Source organism: Carcharhinus amblyrhynchos, chromosome 10 (genome assembly GCF_965287045.1).
Source record: "Carcharhinus amblyrhynchos chromosome 10, sCarAmb.v2.hapA, whole genome shotgun sequence".
NCBI classification, from domain to species: domain Eukaryota; kingdom Metazoa; phylum Chordata; class Chondrichthyes; order Carcharhiniformes; family Carcharhinidae; genus Carcharhinus; species Carcharhinus amblyrhynchos.
In genome coordinates this window covers 91,963,924-91,985,701 of record NC_137333.1, presented here as the reverse complement: position 1 = coordinate 91,985,701, position 21,778 = coordinate 91,963,924, and the positions used below count along the sequence as shown (strand labels likewise).

The 21,778-nt window shown below is 43.8% G+C and overlaps 1 protein-coding gene and 1 non-coding gene across 2 annotated transcripts in view; one reads left to right on the top strand and one right to left on the bottom strand.

Moving 5' to 3' along the window:
- Positions 1-21,778, top strand: part of gabrb3 (gamma-aminobutyric acid type A receptor subunit beta3) — a 319,041-nt gene that overhangs the window by 128,225 nt on the left and 169,038 nt on the right. The window lies entirely within an intron of this gene.
- On the bottom strand, positions 4,037-4,108 carry trnae-cuc (transfer RNA glutamic acid (anticodon CUC)). The gene has a single exon. It is a non-coding gene; the product is annotated as a tRNA-Glu (tRNA).

Here is a 21,778-nt window from a genome sequence, read left to right as displayed (position 1 = left end):
TTGTGTGATTCAGTGCCGATTTTTGCTTACATTACTCCTGTGAAGTGTGTTGGGATATTCTACTGTTTAAGGTGCGGTATAAATACAAGTTGTTGCCATTGGGAAACCAAATACATAGATGGGAGAGAAAGGAATAGAAGATAATGCCAGTTGGTGACTTAATTGAGGCATACAAGATGATCAGAGGATTAGATAGGGTGGACAGTGAGAGCCTTTTTCCTTGGATGGTGATGGCTAACACGAGGGGACATAGCTTTAAATTGAGGAGTGATAAATATAGGACGGATGTCAGAGGTAGGTTCTTTACTCAGAGGGTAGTAAGGGTGTGGAATGCCCTGCCTGCAGCAGTAGTGGACCCACCAACTTTAAGGGCAATCAGATGGTCATTGGATAGGCATATGTATAATATTGGAATAGTTTAGGTTAGAGGATCATTAGATTGGTTCCACTGGTTGGCGCAACATCGAGGACCAAAGGGCCTGTACTGCGCTGTAATGTTCTATGTTCTAAGAGGTTTAGATGCAGAGCGTTATGTGGAGCATAAACACTGGCTCCTCTCCCTAGTGCCAAGCAGTTGAACAATGAAAACCACTGGCCTTACTCATCAATGCACAAAGTTGACGAGTGGATGCCACCTTTCAAAAATCAAGAACTGGGTGCATTGAGTTTCTCGTGCATGGCTAACTTTATCTCGAGGGTAGGACTTTATTAAGGACTTCATCACGCAAATGAGAATTCATGGCGTGCAAGTATGCTCCAAGTATGACCCCAACAACAGGCAGGTGTGGTGTTCAACACATTGGCAAACGCACCACTAACTTTGTCACTGCATTTAAGGGGCGTCTTAACAAGTACATGAATGAGATAGGAATAGAGGGACCCGGGAGGGTAGGGGGTTTTAGTTAAGTAGGGCAGCAGGATTAATGCTGGCTTGGAGGGCCAAAGAGCCTGTTCCTGTGCTATAATTTTCTTTGTTCTTTATTCTATCTGAAACTGCCTTCAGAAATGGAGATTTCACATCCCAACTAATTCAGTCAGCCCACACATCACATTTTGTGCTCTTGTGGGCTCCATAAAACCCACCTCCCTCTCCGCCTGCAGTCTGCCCCCATTGTGAAATAATTGCATTCTGCTTGTCATTCTGGTTATCTCGACAAGAAAGAAGAAAACATTACCATGAGGGAGAAAGGCATGCACAGTATTGTTCGAAGAGCAACAGTCCAAAGTTAAATATACTTCTGGGGACATTTACTCCTTAACCAAAACACATCTATATCTAGGTTGCATAATAGATCTGCAGCAACCAAATCAAAGACACACATTTACCTGATGCAACCAATAAAACACAACAATTTTATTACCCTGGCACTAATCATCATGGCTCGTGCTTCAACACAAAGACTGAAAAATAAATAGTGTAAGACATTAAAGTCTCCCACACCATACGCGACCGCAGCATAGTTTTACATATAGATAACACGTGTCGCAGTGGTCATTTAGTTGTATGTGATACATAGGTACTTCACTATCACATGGAATCATAGGCCCGGATTTATTTCCCCGAATCATGTCCACAGGGTTGAGACTTATTCTGGGCCTTTAAAAATCTCTACCTGTAGATTGCATTTTTATTTGGGTGGGGAGGGGATGGGGGGCAGATGGCAGGAGTCAGTCTGAAAGAGGAACCGGGGCGAGTGGCTCCGCGATATGGAGACTGGTGGGTGTGGACGCTGGCTGGGTTCAATGCCAGCCTCAATGCCCAGGCACTGTGTTTAAATAAATAAAAATTATATTAAACAAGCAACAGCCCTCCAGATCTCGGCCCCTGTCATGAACCCACACGCTCCCTAAGCCCCATCCAAACCAACCTACATCAACCCATTGCCCCAGTCAACCCCCAGGGCTCCTGACACCCCCTATTCCAACCAATGCCCCCATCTAAACCCCATGGTTGCTCACATTCCCCAATGCCAAACTAGGCCCCTCTGACCACCATATTTTTCCATACCCTGATCCATATCCTTCTGCGCACTGTTTATTGCCCCATATCACCTATGACAACTTAATGATGATTCATGCAATTCTATGCACCTACCACTTTTGCTTTAACCCCTCCATGCCAACTCATTTAGTATCCTTGGATGAGCTCTTGATGACTTCAACATTTTCTGGACAGCTTTGACAGCTAGACAGCTCTTTAACAGTTCTTTGACAACTGGACAGTTCCTTGACAGCTCGAAAGTTGTTAATAATTCATTAGCAGCTGTATGCTTCCTTTATAGCGTGGACAAGTCTTTAACAGTTCTTTGACAGCTGGATAGTTCTTTGACAGTCTGACAGTTTGTGCGTAAAAAGTGCATGATCATGTTCAGTTTTAATAATCCCAAAGGGTGCCTTACTTCTCTCAAATGTGTCCTGGACCGTATTCAAAGAGGTACATTACTCTCCAAGGAAGCACCCTGGCTTTCCAAATGAGTACACCAAGTTTAGACCACCTCTTGTTTGGTGTAACCAGCACAATCAGTGTTTCACACACATGGCCTTCCAAAATCCCACTTCAGTGGGGGCGCAGCCAGTGACTTAAAGGGCCAGTTGCCTCCATGAATCGTGCATGTGTGAATGCTGGCTTGACTCCCTCCCCCATGAAAAGGGGCAAGCTCCAGCAACAAAAGTTTAGAAATTTTGGAAAGCGTCTCTATTGTGGTCAAAATCTGGCCCGTTGAATCTTACAGTGCAGTTAGAAGCCACTTGGCCCATTGTATCTGTGCCAGCTCTTCGCAAGAGCAACCCAAATTGTCCCATGCACTTTCCTTTCCACATAGCTCTGCCAGTTTCTCTTTTCAAGATTTTACTCATCTCCCTTTTGAAAGTGACTACAGAATCTGCTTTTACCATTTGTTCAGGTGGCACATTCCCAATTGTTAGAATGCGGTGCTGAAAGTAAATGCCTCATTTTAAAAAATTAATTTATAAGATGTGGACATCGCTGGCTGGTCCAGCATTTATTGCCCATCCCTAACTGCCCTCCATTACAGAGGCCGTTTGAGAGTCAACCTGTGGGTCTGGAGTGACATTAGGCCAGACCAGATAAGGACAGCAGATCTCCCTCCCTAAAGGACATAGATTCATAGAGATTTCAGCATGGAAACAGGCCCTTCGGCCTTGCCCATGCCACCCAATTTTTACCACTAAGCTAGTCCCAATTGCCTGTATTTGGCCTACATCCCTCTGTACACTTATTATCCATGTAACTGTCTAAATGCTTTTTAAAAGACAAAATTGTACCCGCCTCTACTACTACCTCTGGTGGCTCGTTCCAGACACTCACCACCCTTTGTGTGAAAAAAATTGCCTCTCTGGACCCTCCGCTCTCACCTTAAACCTATACCCTCTAGTTTTCGATTCCCCAACCATTTGTGAAAAGATGTTGACTAGCTAGCTTATCTATGACTCACATTAGTGAACCAAATGGTTTTTTATGTCAATCAACAGTAGTTTCGTGATCATAATTAGAGTTTTCATTCCAGGTTTTTTATTGAATTCAAATTCCACCATCTGCCATGGTGGGATTTGAACCCAGGTGCTCTGAGTGCTATCCTGGTTCTCTGGATTACTCAGCGATAGTACCACAACGCCTCTGATTCTAATTCTTTTGCCAATTACCTTAAAATTGTTTGGACACAGCAGTTGCACAAACATAGAATCATAAAATCCCTACAGTGCAGAAGGAGGCCATTCGGCCCATCGAACCTGCACTGACCATAATCCCACCCCGGCCCGATTCCAGTAACCTCACACATATACCCTGCTATTCCCCTGACACTAGATTCAAATTAACATGGCCAATCGACTTAACCCGTGCGTCTTTGGAGTGTTGGAGGAAATCGGAACACTCAGGTGGAAACCCATACAGACCCCGGGAGAATGTGCAAACTCCACACAGACAGTGACCCAAGCTGGGAATCAAATCCAGATCCCTGGCGCTGTGAGGCACCAAAGCTAACCACTGTGCCACCGTGCCGCCTACAAATTTGTTTTCCCTGATTGGGAATCGAACCCAGGCCTCGACAGTGAGAACGCCGAATCCTAACCACTAGACCATCAGGGAAGTCATATAATCGACCCTGTTGAGTCCCTTTCTTTATTGAGAAGTCAAGATGAATGTTCAAAGTCCAAAGTACAAGACAGCACTGCTAGTGAGCGTGAAGGGAAGTTAAACTAAATCGAGCATCCCAGTGTACAAGTACTACCAGTGTGAGTTCAGTTTGTTGAAGTAAGAAGTAAATCCTGAGAGAAATGATGCATTGAAGTGGGATATAATATAATGTGTGGATTTCAGGAGGAGATGTTCGAGCGTAGACGTTGCTAGAATCAGAAGAAACAAGGATTAAACTTCAGTGCAATGTGGTCTCACGGGTAAAAGGTTTTGATATGAAAAGGGAGATTGGAGGAAGGTAACGAAGGATAGTCAATCCTTATTTCTAGGCAAACTTTAACTTCAAATCCTGACCTAAGGTTTTGAGTCCAGGTTCTGAGCCCAAACTTTGAACTTTGTAACCTTTTTACAGAACTCCAGAATTGTTACGACACAGATGGAGGCCATTCAGCCTATCATGTCTACACTGGTTCTCCATAGGTGCCATTCTCCTGCCTCCTCGTTAGGCGCATTGACCTGAACAGGTGCCGGAGTGTGGTGACCAGGAGAATTTCACAGTAACTTCATTGCAGTGTTAATGTAAGCCTTACTTGTGACCAATAAATATAAATAATAAACCTTTCGATCTGATTTATTATTGTCACATATATTAGTATACAGCGAAAAGTATTGTTTCTTGCATGCTTTACAGACAAAGCGTACCGTTCATAGAGAAGGAAAGGAGAGGGTGCAGAATGTCATGTTACAGTCATAGCTAGGGTGTAGAGAAAGATCAACTTAATTTAAGATAGGTCTATTCAAAAGTCTGACAGCAACAGAGAAGAAGCTGTTCTTGCATCTATTCAAATAAATATCTAATGTTCCTTTGAATGCCTCGCATGAATCTGCCTCCAGCAGACATCCAGGCAGTGCTCAACCATTCGCTATGCCAGAAGGGTTTGTCCCCCATATCTGACTTTGCAAATCACTTTAAAGCATTCTTTGACTCCTGAACACTTTTGTGTTCTTGTTGGTGGAGGCTGGTTACCTGAGATGGCTAGGGAGTGGTACTGAATGATGCCAGGAACATGGGCCTGTCTCCTATTTTGGCTGAGGTTGACACAGGCCCAGCCTTCTTGTCCTGCCCCCAAGAGTGGAAGGCAGTGGCAAGCTGCCACTAACAAAGAGGAGAAGTGGCTCCTGGTAAAGCATCAACAGACAAAGGGTCCGGCTTTGGCCGGAGAATTGGAATGGAATTTGTTGATGCCATGAAGCACAGGACGAGTGTTTTAGATATTCTGAATGGCACGGTGGCACAGTGGTTAGCACTGCTGCCTCACAGCGCCAGGGAGCTGGGGTCGATTCCGCCCTTGGGTCACTGTCTGTGTGGAGTTTGCATGCTGTTCCCATGTCTGCGTGGGTTTCCGCCAGGTGCTTCAATTTTCTCCCACAGTCCAAAGATGTGCAGGTTAGGTAGATTGGCCATGCTACATTGCCCATTAGTGTCAGGGGGACTGGCAGAGTAAATACATGGCGTTACAGGGATCGGGTGGGATTGTTGTCAGTGCAACCTCGATGGGCTGAATGGGCTCCTTCTGCACTGTAGAGATTCTATGGTTGGAATTTTACACCCCTCCCATCACGGGAATCGGAGCGGGTGAGGGGCAGATAATGGGAAGGCCCATTGACCTTGGATGGGATTTTTTAGTTTGGGGATGTGCGAGGCCATAAAACCCTACCCTGTGATTCTAACTGGTTTACCTGACCTTCAAGAACAATTATTTAGTGTTTCCCATAACTTAAGGATGCTTTACTGAATCTGAAGTACTTCTGAAATGTGGTTACCAAAGTAATCTAAGAAGTAATCTACCGTAGTAATCAGCTTTCATCCAAATTATGAGGGGTCTCAATTGGTTGAAGGTTCATGAAGCAAAGGACACCGATATAAAGTGAGTGAAAGATCTAAATGGTGACAAGAGGGAATACATTTTGATGCAGTGAGAGATCTGGAATGCATCTCCTTAGAGTCTGGTGGAGGCAGATTCGAACATGGCTTTGGGAAAGGGAATTGGATAACCATCTGGGAAGAAAGGATGTTGCAGGGCTACGTGGACGGGACTGAGGAGTAAGAATAGCTGCTTCGGTCTCACAGTGAGCCAGCCAGCATGGAGGCAATGGCTGAATGGCCTCCTTCCATGCTGCAACTGTTTTCCACTTCAAAATCGCTCCTGCGGTGAAAGCCTGATCAGAAATTCCCAAAATGAGACAGAGTTCACCAGCTGGAAATTGATTCTGACCACTTTAATTGAATCAATAGTGTTAATCTTCAAATTGGCATGATCGCATTATGTAAACATTTTTTTAAATGGGAAACTGATTCTGAAAAATGACTACATTCATTGGTTGCCAAGAGAGCCTGTTTGGCCTCTGCCAGAGTAAAATAGGAATGATCATAGCTCACAAGACATCAAAAACGTTTAACCTACATTGGATATAAGGTGAGGAAGCAAGCCAATCTGCCCTCTGCTTCATGGAAACATAGAAGATAGGAGCAGGAGGAGGCTATTAGGCCCTTTGAGCCTGCTCCGTCATTCATTACGATTGTAGCTGATTGTCCAACTCAATAGTATAATCCTGCTTTTTCCCGCATAACCTTTGATCCCATTAACCCCCAAGTGCTATATTTAGCTGCCTCTTGAATACATTTGACGTCAGCTTCATATGAACTCGTGTAGGGAATTATGGCGACCATTTTGTAGGTAGCAAGTTCCGGAAACCAGCAGTGAGAAGGGTGACTGACAACGCTATTTTTGCGAATGGTGTTCTCAATGAGAGTAGAATGTTCTCCAAAATACAGGGCAAATTGCTTTCGGGTAATCTGGAGGAGCTAACCTGTCAGCAGCAATAAAAGAGGTAAATCCAATTGTCTTAACAGAATGTTTGCTTTCCGTGCTTGCCACTTTGAGGGGTATCGTGCAACAGTTTTGTTTTAGCCGTATTTACAGAAGTTGATGCAGTAGTTTTGTTTCATTTTATTTTATTGACAGAAATTGATGGTTCTAAATTGCATGGGCTCAGAAATATCAGTGGCTGACAGTTTATTGATGTGAGTAGACATGAGAAGGCAACGGGTTAAAAGTGCTTGAAGGTGCGTATTAGAGCAGAGTGGTGTAAACCTAATTGCAAGCATCAGTAGGCTGAGCCATTACAGAACAGTGAGACGTTGGGTTGGGAAATAAATGCAATCTATTTGAATGCTTCAAAAGATTTTTAATTAAAATGATAAATCAGAAAAGATCTTTAATTATATGTCACAGATCCTCGTTGAAATTCTGCGCACAATACCAGCAGCTCAGTAGCTTAATGCATGGCTAATAATTCTGAGGAGTTAAAATCATATATTGAGAATAATGATGATCTGATTAAACGTGGTTTGTTAATTGTTGTTTGCTATTTATAGGTGGGAATGAAACGTTAAAACAATTTTGCCTTTGGTTTCATATGCAATCATGGCCATTTTATCAAACTAAGCAGAGGTCTCATCTTGTTGCCTAGGACTTGTTCCCTAATACCGCCCACAGAGGTACTCGCTTGTGGGTTGTGTAACCAATACCTCGGACGACTTTTGCCATTTTCCGTCAGCAGGGAGATTGCTCTGTGACCTTCCACGCTGCGTGCTTTATGCAGGCTGCAAACATTCCATTTGCAGGGAACAAGGGTTGCACATGCAGTCCATCTGAGCCGTCATTGCTTCCCCTTTTCTGCTGGTGCCTTACCAAGTTCTCAGCTGGTCGCAGTTGGAAACCCGCAGCAGTGGTGCGGTGTCGGCAGGATCTTACGATCCCACCGGTGTGAACACCAGCAAGATTTCAGCACATGTTTAAGCAAATTATTGGCGATTTTTGAAAGAATAACATGCAAGTAACCCAGTCCATTACGCAAGCCAACCCACTGCCTTGGTAAAGCAGCCAGCATAATCAAGCACTCCGGACATACTCTCTTCCATTTCGTTTCGGGCAGCACGATGGCACAGTGGTTAGCACTGCTGCCTCACAGCGCCAGGGGCCTGGGTTCAATTCCCACTTGGGTTATTGTCTGTGTGGAGTTTGCACATTGTCTGCGTGGGTTTCCTCCGGGTGCCCTGGTTTCCTCCCACATTCCAAAAGAAGTGCTGGTCAGATGCATTGGCCTTGTTAAATTGTCCTTCAGTGCACCTGAGCAGGTGCCAGTGTGCGGCGACGAGGGGATTTTCACAGTAACTTCATTGCAGGGTTTTAATATAAGCCTACCTGTGACACTAATAATTAAACTTAAAACTTTTTATTCTATTGGGAAAAAGATACAGAAGACTGGGGTCATGTGCCAACTGACTCAAGATTAGTTTCTTCTTCCCTGCTGCCATCAGACTTTTGAATAGGCCTATCTTATATCAAGTTGACCTTTCTCAACACCCTATCTGTGACTGTAACACTACATCCTTCACATTCTCCTCTCCATCTCTCCTATGTACTCTATTAACAGTATATTTTGTTTGTATAGTGTACAAGAAACAATACTTTTCACTGTATACAATACATGTGACAATAATGGATCAAATCAAAAAATTCACTGTGGATAAAGTGGAGTCTGCAGATGTACTGTGCTTGGATTTCCAAAAGACATTTGATAAGGTGCCATATTAAAGGTTATGGTGGAAAATGAAAGCTTGTAGTGTAGGGCTAACATATTTGCACAGATAGAAGATTAACTGGCTGGCAAAAAGAGCATGTATAAATGGGTCATTATCTAGTTGGAGGCATGTGACGAGTGAAGTCCCGCAGAGGTCTGTACTGGGGCTTCAAAATTCACATCAATGGCTAGATGAGGGGAGCAAAGGCATGGTAACTAAATTTGCAGATGACACAAAGGGAGAGAGGAAAGTATGTTGTGAAGAGAAGTAAGGAGCTTGTGGATGGCTATAGATAGGTTAAGTGAGTAGGCAATGATCTAACAAATGGAATATAATGTGGGAAAATGTGAAGTCATTGACTTTGGCAGGAAAGAAAGAAAAGCAGAATTAAACAAACAGCGTATTACTTAAAACAGAGTCTTACAAAGCAGGGTATTGCTTAAGAGAGAAGAACTGCTCAACTGTGAGATGCAGGGGGATGTAGGTGTTCTAGTTAATCTGCAGAAATAGAAGTCATTAAGAAGGCTGATGGAACGCTTGCCTTTATTTTGTGAAGGACTGAGCATCAAAGAAAGGATGTTATGCTTCAGTTATACAGTCATGATGTGGAGATGCCAGCATTGGACTGGGGTGGGCACAATAAGAAGTCGCACAGCACCAGGTTAAAGTCCAACAGATTTATTTCGAATCATGAGCTTTTGGAGCGCTACTCCTTCTCACCCGATGAAGGTGCATCACCCTGAAAGCTCGAGATTCCAAATAAAACAGTTGGACTTTAATCTGGTGTTGTGAAACTTCTTTCAGTTATACAGGGCAGTGGTGAGACTCCATCACAAAAACTTTTTGTGTAGTTTGGGTCTCCTCATTTAAGGAAGGATGTAAATGCATTGGAAGCAGTTCAGAGGAGGTTTAAGAGATTGATACCTAGATTGAGTAAGTTGTCTTCTGAGGAAAGATTGGAAAGACCAGGCTTGTTTCTATTCGAAGAGTGATTGGTGATGTGATTGAAGTATATAAGATCCTGAACGTTCTCAACAAGGTGGACGTGGAAAGGATGTTCCATCTTGTGGGTGAATCCAGAATGAGGGACGATGTATTAAAATTAGGAACCACCCTTATAGGGCAAAGCTGAGGAGAAGTTTTTCTGTCAGATGGTTTTGGGGCTTTGGAACTCTCTGCCTCAGAAGGTGATGGGGTGGGGGGGGGGGGGGGGGGGGGGGGGGAGGTGGTGAGTGGTTATGGTTATTGAATATCTTTAAAGCAGAGGTAGACAGATTCAATGCAAGGGAATCAAAGGTAGATGAAAGTGTGAAATTTTGAAACAAAACCAGATCAACCATAATCTTATTAGACAACGGAGCAGGCTCGAAAAGCTGAATGGCTAACTGCTCCTATTTTGCATGTTTTCTTGCAAGCAGTACACACAGATCCTACACATCTAACCACCCAACAGAGTCATAGAATCCCTACAGTACAGAAGAGGTGAGTTGGCCCATTGAGCCTGCACTGACTCACCAATAAAGCATCCCACATAGGCCCAATCTCTTGCCCAAACACTGTGACCCTAATCATGGCCTGATCACAGCCAATCCGACTATTTACATATCTTGGAATACTAAGGGGCAATTAACATGGCTAATCCACCCAACCTACTTGGGAGGAGGGGGAAAGCAGATCACCTGGAGGAAGCTCACACAGACATGAGGAGAACGTGCAAACCCCACACGGACAGTCACCTGAGGTCCGAATTGAACCCAGGTCCCTGGTGGTGTGAGGCAGCAGTGCTAACTACTTTTTTAATTCATTTGTGGGACATGTGCATCATTGGCTGGCCAACATTCATTGCCCATCCCTAGTTGCCTGAAGGTATTTGAGAATCAAGCACGTTGCTGTGGAGTCACATGTAGACCAGTCCCGGTAAGGACAACAGATTTCCTTCTCTAAATGAAATTAGTGAACCGGATGGGTTTTTTCTGAGAATGGACAACGGTTTCATGGTCATCAGTAGATTCTGAATTCCAGATTTGTTTTTACTGAATTCAAATTCCATCATCTGCCATGGCGGGATTCGAACCCAAGTCCCCAGAACTTTAGCTGAGTTTCTGGATTAATAGTCTAGCGATAATACCGCTAGGCAGTCGCTTTCCCACTACATATGCCACCGTGCCATGCGTTGAAGGCAGTCTGCAAAGCTGAATAGGTTAAAAATAAAGTTCCCAAAAGATTGGTGAGGAAGATTTGATAAAGTTGGTTTTCCACCAGCTGCGTCCAGGCGGGAGCTAAAGCTGTGTGAGACGATTTCCATGAACTGGTCTCATGTAGCTTGCGTGAATTTATTCAGGTGAATTCACAGCCAAGTAACACTTGATAGTTTGCATCAGTGCAAACCACTTTGCATGAATCCAGAACATGTCACACAATTAGCCAAAAATATTCGCAGTAAAATGAGATGAACTTTTCATTTGCAACGTGAACTAGTAGTAATAACTTTTTTTGTCACAGTTTCTTCTAACAATCCTTTTCTGCATTATTTCACACTGTCCTCCTTGTGTGAGACTTTGAGATGGCCGGACAAATATTGTCTGCAAATTAGTCCTTGAGTAACTGGAGGCACTCAATCAACAACTTGCATTTAAACTTAAACTTTCATTTATTTGTGTCACAAGTCAGCTTACATTACATGAAGTTATTGTGAAATTCCCCTTGTCGCCTCACTCCAGCACCTGTTTGGGTACACTGAGGGAGAATTTAGCATGGCCAAAGTACCTAACCAGCATGTCTTTTGGACTGTGGAAGGAAACTGGAACACCCGGAGGAAACCCACATAGACACAGGAAGAATGTGCAGACTCTGTACAGACAGTGACCCAAGCCAGAAATCGAACCTGGGTCTCTGGCGCTGTGAGGCAGCAATGCTAATCACTGTGCTATTTTTGACACAGTAAGTGCTCTAAGTCACTTGACGTGGAGGAAGCAGATTCTGTATAGCACAGGAGTTAGAAAAAAAGATTACGTGATCGATCTAAGAAAATATATGTGAGGGAGGACATTTTAGAGAGACAGATGCCAGTTTGAAGGCTTTGAGGGAGAGTTTTGGAGAGTATTTCTTGGTTGATTTTGGGTTAAGGATGTGAAAAACTTATACAGAAAAGTTTCATGTTCCAGGAATGAGCTATGTGAATAGGCTGGAGAAGCTGGGGCTGTTCTCTTTAACAAGGAGAAGATCACAAAGAGATTTGGTGGACGTATTCAAAATCATAAGGGGTCTGGACTGAGTTAGATGGGGAGGAAGCGTTCCTACTGGTAAAAGGATCCAAAACAAGAGAAAGGATATTATTATTCGAGGAAGGATGTCCTTGATATAGAGGGAGTGCAGCGAAGATTTACCAGGCTGATTCCTGGGGTGGCAGGTCTGTCATATGAAGAGAGACTAAGTCAGTTAGGATTGTATTCATTGGAATTTAGAAGAGTGAGAGGGGATCTCATAGCCATTTATCAATTTCTAACAAGATTAGACAGGGTAGATTCAGAAAGAATGTTCCCAATGGTTGGCGAGTCCAGAACTTGGGGTCGTTGTTTGAAGACCTTTTAGAATTGAGCTGAGGAGAATTTTTTTCACCTACTCAAACTAGTTGAGGCCAAAACATTGTGTGATTTCAAGAAGAAATTAGATATAGCTCTTGAGGCTAAAGAGTTTAAGGGATATGGGGAAAGACCATGGGGGATATGGAATTTGATGATTAGCTATGGTCAAAATGAATGACGGAGCAAGCTCGAAGGGCCGATTAGCCTATTCCTGCTTCTAGTTTCTATATTTCAGAGGACAGTGTAATGTGATTGACAAAAGAAGCAGCAACGACTGGTTGAATGCACTGCCTGAGAGTGTGGGGGAGGCAGATTCAATTGTAGCTTTCAAAAGAGAATTGGATCATTACCTAAAGAGAAAAAAAAATGCAAAGCTACGGAGGAAAGATGGAGGAGTGGGACAAGGTGAATTACTCTTGCAGTAAGCTGGCATGGGAATGGCAGAGCACGTTCTGTGCCGTTATGAGTCTATGATTCAATGTGGGCACAGCTAGTAAGGTCCTTGAAAATGATGTCCTTGAAAGTGATGTGGGACTTCTTCTTGAGTCACAACAGTCTAGGTGATTTGATTTGATTTGATTTATTATTGTCACATGTATTCATATATGGTGAATAGTATCGTTTCTTGCACGCTATACAAACAAAACAGCATTCACAGAGTACATATGGGAGACGGAAAGGAGAGGAAGTAGAGTGTAATGTTACAGTCATAACTAGGGTGTAGAAAAATATCAACTTAATATAAGATGGGTCCATTCAAAAGTCTGATGGCAGCAGGGAAGAAGCTGTTTTTGAGTTGATTGGTACGTGACTTCAGACTTTTGTATATTTTTCCTGACGGAAGAAAGTGGAAGAGAGTATGTCTGTGGTGCGTGGAGTCCTTGATTATGTGTGGGGTCCTTGATTATGCTGGCTCCGGGAAGTGTGGACAGTATCAATGGATAGGAGGCTGGTTTGAGTGATGGACTGGGCTTCGTTCATGACCTTTTGTAGTTTCTTGCGGTCTTGGACAGAGCAGAAGTGATACCAAGCTGTGAAACAACCAGAAAGAATGCTTTATATTGTGCATCTGTAAAGGCTGGTGGGAGTCATTGTGGACATACCTATTACCTTAGCCTCCTGAGGAAGTAGAGGTGTTGGTGAGCTTTCTTAACTATACTGTCAGCATGGAGAAACCAGGGCAGGCTGTTGGTGATCTGGACACCTAGGACTTTGAAGCACTCAACCATCTCCACTTCATCCCCGTTGATGTAGATAAGGGCATATCCCCCACTATGCTTCCTGAAGTCGATGACATTGAGGTAGAGATTACCTCAATGTTGTTATTGTTGTCGTGCCATTTCATCAAATTCTCCATCCCTTTCCTTTGCTGAAGACACTGTTACAATGCCGATAGGTAGGAGGTTCCAGGGTCTTGACTCAGCAACAATCCAGCTGGCTAAATGGTTGTGCAGAGGTGCAGTGAAGGGGCCGGCAGCGGGACGTACAGGAGACCAGAGTTGATGGAACAAAAAGGACGGGGAAGCATATCAGAAAGCAGGAAATTGTTGAGGGAAAACCAATGAAGTCCCAGGAATAGTCCTCAATTTGTGCTGAGCCACTGGGTTGGCTTTCGCATGAATTGTTACTTAATTCATGGGATGTGGACACTGCTGGTGATGCCAACATTTATTGCCCATCCCAAATTGTCTTTGAACTGAGTGGCTTGCTAGGTCATTAAAGAGTTAACCACATCGCTGTGTCTGGAGTCACGCGTGGGTCAGACCAGTTAAGGATGGCAGATTTACTTTCCTAAAGGACATTAGTGATTCAGGGTTTTTCTGACAATCAGCAATGGTTTCAAGGTCATCATTAGACTTTTAATGACCTGTGGTGGGATTTGTACTCTGGTCCCCAGAACATTACCCTGGATCTCTGATTTGGCGACAATACCACTACACCCCACAAATCTGAAAGATGCTGCATTTGAAGAAACTGAAGAGTTGCTGTTTGTCCACAAGCTCAGTCAGTGGGGAGAGGAGGGGAGGGGGAAAGGTGATGTTGACTGGAGGAGATGTGAGGATTGGTTGTTGCTTGATGTGATTTCTTTTTTATTGAATTGTGGGGCATGGTGTCACTGGCTGGCCAACATTTACTGCCCTCCCTAGTTGCCCTTTGAGAAGGTGGTGGTGAGCTGCCTTCTTGAATTGTCGCAGTCCATGCGCTGTGGGTTGACACACAACAGCGTTAGGGAGGGAATTCCAGGATTTTGACCCAGCGACTGAGAAGGAACGGTGATATATTTCCAAGTCAAGCTGGTGAGTCGTTTGGGAGGGAACTGATGAGTGGTGGTGTTCCCATGTACTTGTTGCCTTTGTCTTTTTAGGTAGAATGGTTGTGGGTTTGGAAGGTGTTGCCTCAGGGTTTTTGATGAATTGCTGCAGTGCATCTTGTAGATAGACACTGCTGTTACTGAGCATTGGTGGTGGGGGGAGTGGACGTTTGTAGGTATGGTGCCAATCAAGCGAGCTGTTTTGTTCTGGATGGTGTTCATCTTCTTGAGTGTTGTTGGAGCTGCACCCATTCATGCAAGTGGGGAGTATTCCATCACACTCCTGACTTGTGCCTTGTAGCTGGTGGACTTGTCATTCTGATAGATAACACTTATTCACAAATTCTGCAGCAAATTCCACCCGGGAAGGGTTAATCCCTTTCTTTCATCCTGGACACTAATGATATGTGATCACTTGTCACTGTCTGGTTATGTACATCGTGGAAGCAAATACATAACTGCAGTCAGAAAATGTGTGGAACAAATTGGTTTGCTGGCTATTCTTCCCTTTGTTTTAGTTATGAAACAGTATCTTCCCCAGCAAAATGGAAATAAAACAAATAGAACACTTGGTAGCAGAATGAATCAGTTCATGATTGAAGAAAATACCTTTGTTAATTTACTGTATCATGAGCTTCTGGTTACTATTGGACTATTAGTGAAATCCATTAGCTGTCTAGAAATTTACAGCGAATGAAACATACAGAAAGCAGCTTTTGTTACATAACATTACAGCACAGAAATAAGCCATTTCCCCCAAAAGGCCCATGCCATTCTTTATACTCCACATAATTTCCCTCCCACTCTTCATCATCCAACCCCATCATCATATTCCTCTAGTCCTTTCTTCCTCGTGTTAATTAGGTTCCCCCTAAATGTTATGTGCTGTTTGCCACACGTACTCCTTGTGGGAGCAAGTTTCACGTTCTAACCAGACACTGGATGAATGTAGTCCACATACCATTGATAATAGTTGGTATATTTTAAGTCTAACAGACTTTGTGTAAGAGTTATTTTAATAGCATGGCTGATGCTGAGGAATACAGATCATGGAGATGCAATGTTCAGTTTCAACTCTATCCTGATTTATCTTCTTCAATAACATCTTTCAAACCAACATCTTCTAAACAACGGCACAGTGGCATAGTGGCCGGCACTGCTGCCTCGAATTGCAGGGACCAGGGTTCGATTCCTGGCTTGGGTCACTGTCTGTGTGGAGTTTGCACAGTTCTCCCAGTGTCTGTGTGGGTTTCCCCGGGTGCTCTGGTTTTGTCCGACAGTCTGAAATATGTGCTGGTTAGGTGCATTGACCGTGCTGAATTCTCCCTCTGTGTACCCGAACAGGCGCCAGAATATGGTGACTAGGGGATTTTCACAGTGACATCATTGCAGTGTTAAGGTAAGCCTATTTGTGACACTAATAACTAAACTTAAACCAATCCTTATGAAAGACAAGTGCAACACACACAGGGGAACACCAATCCCTGCAAGTTCCCCTCCAAGGCATACACCATCCTGACTTGGAAATATATCAGTCATTCCTTCAGTGATGCTGGGTCAAAAACTTGGAACTCCCTCCCTAATTGCACTGTGGACTGTAAGTTCTCAAGGTTGATTAGAGATGGACAACAACACAGCACCATCATCCTAATGAATTAATTCAATGAAAGGCAGCACTTTTCATTGGCATTTCAAATAATGTGTATACATGTATGTAAAGGTTGTGTGTCTGTGTATGTCCTGTGCGCATTTGTGTGTATGTTGTGTATGTGTGTGTATGCTGTGTGTGCATCTGCATGCATGTTGTGTGTGTGTGTGTCATATGTCTATGTTGTATGAGCGTGTGTATGTGTGTGTATTTGTATGCTGTACGTGTGTATGCATTTTGTGTGTGTATATTGCGTGTGTGTGTATGTATGTGTGTGTATTTGTATATTGTGTGTGTATGTGTATTTGTATGTTATGTCTATGCATGTTGTGTGTGTATATTGTGTGTGTCTGCGTATGTTTGTGTATTTGTATGTTGTGTGTGCGTATTATGTGTGTATGTTGTGTCTCTGTGTACGTTGTGTGCGTGTAGGTTGTGTGTATTGTGTGTCTATGTTGTGTGCCTGTGTATGTTGTGTGTGTGTAGGTTGTGTGTGCATTGTGTGTCTATGTCGTGTCTGTGTATGGTGTGTGTGTATATGGTGTGTGTGTGTATATGTCATGTGTGCACATGTTGTGTGTGTCTGTGCATGTTGTGCGTGTGCATGTGTGTGTGTGCGCAATTCACTGACTACATGAGATATTCTGATGCCAAAAGAGTGAAATTGTACATTGAGGTTGGATGCAGATGAAAAGGGGAATGGATTCATGTTAACACAATCACTGCTTTGAAAGAACATTGAAGAATAGCAGTGAGGAGAGCTCAGTAGATGCTTTTAGTTGCTTGGATGATGAGTTCTTTACCAACCAGCTGATAACACCTTTCAATCTCTGGACATTTGCGACAGAGATTCGACCATATTTACTGGAGGTGGAACGGGGGCAATAGAGAATTCAATTTAATGATCTATTTCCTCAGCACCATAAGATCAAGCACACCAGTGAAGGCTGAGCTGCTAAGTTCTCACACTACTTCCCTTTGCTTTTTCCTTGTGGGAGAGTCATTTACAGGGCAAGTGGGGAAAGTGGAGAGGAACGCAACAGCATTATACCTCTTTCAGAGAGGCAGCACGAGAATGGTGGATTTAATATCACCCTTTTCTGTGCTATAAGATTCTAAAGACGCAATCTTGTGCCAACCCACATGCCAAGCTTGGTGGTGGGGGCCTTTAATCAGGCAGGAATAGCAGATGGGAATCCCAGTTAGCTCTCTGCCTCCACTCCTATTCGGTTCAAGGCCTCTTGTGAGGCCTGTCTGCCAATCGAGGCCCTTAAGTGGTCAATTAATGAGCACTTAAGGACCTCATCCATTTGCTGCTGGTGTTAAACCAGTGAGGGCTTGCCATGTGAGGAAACACTGGTGGGTTTGCTTGTGAGTTCTGAGGTTCAGGATTGCCCTCGTTCAAGGGCACTCGATCAAAGGATTTGGTACTGGGCAGGGGACCCCCCCCCCCCACCCCTCCCCCTCCAAGGACCATTGAAAAACATTGCCCTAGTTGCTAACCCCCTATCCCGTGCCCCTGCCCCACCTCCACCCCAACCCTCCCCCACCTTGTGACTTGACCCTTTTGCTACCAACACTCATCTGTGCCTGTATTTTCCCCCAGGCAGGTGTTATAGAAGTAGCAGCCACCAGGACCCTGCTGGCTCTGCTGAGTACAGAAAAACAGCTGGCCAACTTCACCACTGCGTTCTGGCATTAAGAGTCTACTGATGACCATGAAGCTATTGTCAATTGTTGGAAAACAAGAACACCTAGTTCACTAATGTCCTTCAGGCAAGGAAGTCTGCTGTCCTTACCTGATCTGGCCTACACGTGACTCCACAGACAAAGCCAATGTGGTTGACTCTGAACTGCTCTCAGGCAACTATATTGGGCAATAAATGCTGGCCAGCCAGCGACACCCATGTCCCGTGAATGAATAAAAAAAACAGTTCTATATTCCCTAACCAGGGAGCCTATCAGGTCCCTTAAGAGTTGTATATGTTTCCATCACATTGTAGAAAGTAAAAAGTAAAGTTTATTTATTAGTTACAAGCAGGCTTATATTAACACTGTACAGAAGTTATAGTGAAAAGCCCCTAGTTGCCACATTCCAGCGCCTGTTAAGGTACACGGAGGGAGAATTTAGCATGGCCAGTGCACCTAACCAGCACATCTTTTTGACTGTGGGAGGAAACCGGAGCACCTGGAGGAAACCCACGCAGACACAGGGAGAATGGGCAGACTTGGCACAGACAGCGACTCAAGCCAGGAATCAAACGTGGGTCCCTGATGCTGTGAGCAAGCAATGCTAACCACTGTGCCATTCCTCATTCTTCTCACTTCTTTATCTTGTTGCAGTCCTTAAATAGTGCCCTCTCTAATAAACGTTCAACTTAACTGGATGATGAATTCAAGTCACATTTCCTTGTGATTTCAGGAACAGTCATGTTTGTTGAACAGTTGGTATTTCTCACATTGGTTTCACGTATGTATCTTGGGATCGTAAATCAATCAGTTTCAATGTCACCAATAATTCTCGGAAACCAGCTTGTCTTCAAATTACTTCATTCAGACTCAACTTATGTTAAAATGAATCAATCTCTCGAGTGGCTGTTTCAAGATGTGAAGAACACAATGTACAGAGGCACAGAGGCATTGCGTTGACTCAAACTTCATGTGTTATCTCAGTTGTCTCCAATATTGTGAATATCACTCCTGAAAGAAAACTAACAGGAGGAACAAGGGTTAGCAAAAATATTCCCTCATTCAGATTGTGCTCAAGTAGGGTATCTGGGAGTCAAAGTTTGCACTCGGCACTGGCACTAAGTGGGAAGCATCACAGTTGCCACCTGTTATATATACATCCCAGTTACCAGGTCTAATGGCATTGCTGCTGGACTAATAATCCAGACACCCAGGTAATGCTTTCGAAACCTGGGTTCAAATCCCACCACGGCAGATGGTGAAATTTGAATTCATTAAACTCTGGAATTAAAAATCTGATGCTGACCCTGGGACCATTGTCAATTTCTTGTAAAGAAAACTCCCATCTGTTTCATTAATGTCCTTCAGGAAGGAAATCTGCCATCATTACCTGGTCTGGACTATATCTGACTCCAGAGCTACAGTAACGTGGTTGACTTTTAAATATCTTCAGGGATGGGCAATAAATTCTGGCCTAGCCGCTGACGCCCATATCCCATGAACAAATAAAAAAAAGTTACACTGAAATTAGTGGAGCTGAATGTCAGCTGTGGACTTGAATGTTAATTACTGCCCAAGTCAAATTCCAACTCCCCCCTGTTATTCATTACTTGCTATGGGTATGAGATTCGGGGCTTTGCTATTGTATTGTGCCATACTTATACTAACTCATTACCCTCCGAAACAAACCACTCAGAAAGGAATCCAATGTGAGTAAAGGTAGAGTCACCAAAGTCCCAGATAATCATAGGCTTTAAGGGGGAGAGCTGACTGGTGGTGACTTAACCTCAGGCAAGGGGCAAGGTTGAGAAGACAAAGCCTTCATGAATAACCTCAGCCCCTTAGGGAATTGAACCCGTGCTGTTGGCATTGCTCCGCCTCACGAACTAGCCTCCAGCCAACTGAGCTAAACAAAGCAGCCAAGCGAGCCAAATGGATCTCAATGGCGGTCAAAAAGATGAACAGGCCCACCGAGCCTGTGCTGACACATGACATCTTTCTAAATTAAAGACATGTTTATCTCTAATCGGTCCGTATCCCTCTGTTCCCCGCCTATTCATGTATCTGTCAAGATGCCTCTTAAACATTGCTATTGTATCTGCTTCTACCAACTACTCTGGCAATGCATTCCAGGCACTTAGCCTCCCACATCTCCTTTAAATTTTCCCCCTTTTATCTTAAACTCATGTCTCCTAGTAATTGACATTTCTATCCAGGGACAAAATTGACAGAATTAATTTGGATATTTGCAGGAGTGGGAAATAAGACATGGTAACAAAAGTGTTTACTGACAGCTGCCACACAATAGAGAAGGTAGACTGACAGAATTGTCACTAGTTATTCAGGAACGTCACTAGTTATTTAGATTACCATTTGACAGTGAACGGACAATGTAGTGTTGTATGAGAAAGCAAGGATTGGGCAACTTATCTTCAATATTTTTTAACACATCAATGCAGCACAGCACCAGCAGCCCACACCTTAAAAATTCTGTTCCCCAGATTCTCACTGACTCTGTGTCACATTAACACTGAGCTCCAACAGAAAGAAAGTGTCACTTCAGTTATTACATATTCTAGTCCCTATGCAATGTGTTACTATGAGAGCAGAATAAACATTTTTTGCTGTTGTGTGGGAAGAAGTGTTGCAATGATTTGAAAGTTTCATAATGCATGCATAGCGTGTAATGATAACCAGAGGCTGCAGAAACACAGCAACATAGGAATTAAAAGCAGAAGTAGATAATTCGGCTCTTTGAGTCTGCTTGCCATTCAATCAGATCATGGACGACCTCACCCTGCTCTACGTGTCTGCCTGTTCCCCATATCCCTTTAACCTTTTTTTAATTTCAGAAGTATATCTATCTGCTTCTTGAAACCATTCAACGATTCTGTGTACAGTTTTGGTCTCCTTACTTGTGAAAGGATATACTGGCACTGTAGGGGGAACAGAGGAGATTCACTAGGTTGATCCCGAAGTTGAGTGGGTTGACTTATGAGCAGAGGCTGAGTTGACTGGGGCTATAGTCATTGGAATTCAGAAGAATGAGGGGAGAGCTATAGAAACATGTAAGATTAAGGACAGCATGGTAGCACAGTGGTTAGCACTGCTGATTCACAGCTCCAGGGTCCTGGGTTTGATTCTCGGCTTGGCTCACTGTCTGTGTTGCACGTTCTCTTCGTGTCTGCGTGGGTTTCCTCCAGATGCTCCGGTTTCCTCCCACAGTCCATTGATGTGCGGGTTAGGTTGATTGGCCATGCTAAGAAATTGCCCCTTAGTGTCCAGGGTAGCGGAGGTAAGAGGGATTAGTGGGTATGATATGTGGGGGTAGGGCCTTGGTGGGATTGGGTTCGGTGCAGACTCAATGGGCCGAAGGGCCTCTTTCTGCACTGTAGGGTTCTATGATCTATGATAATGAAGGGAATAGATAAGATAGAAGCTGGGAAGTTGTTTCCACTGGTGGGTGAAACTAGAACTAGGGGGCATGGCCTCAAAATAAGAGGGAGCAGATTTAGGACTGAGTTGAGGAGAAACTTCTTCACACAAAGGGTTGTGAAGCGAAGCAGTTAAGGCTATCTCATTGAATGTTTTTAAGGCAAGGATAGATAAATTTTTGAGCAGTAAAGGAATTAAGGGTTATGGTGAGCGGGTGGGTAAGTGGAGCTGAGTCCACAAAAAGATCAGCCACGATCTTATTGAATGGTTGAGCAGGGCCAAATTGCCAGATGGCCTACTGCTGCCC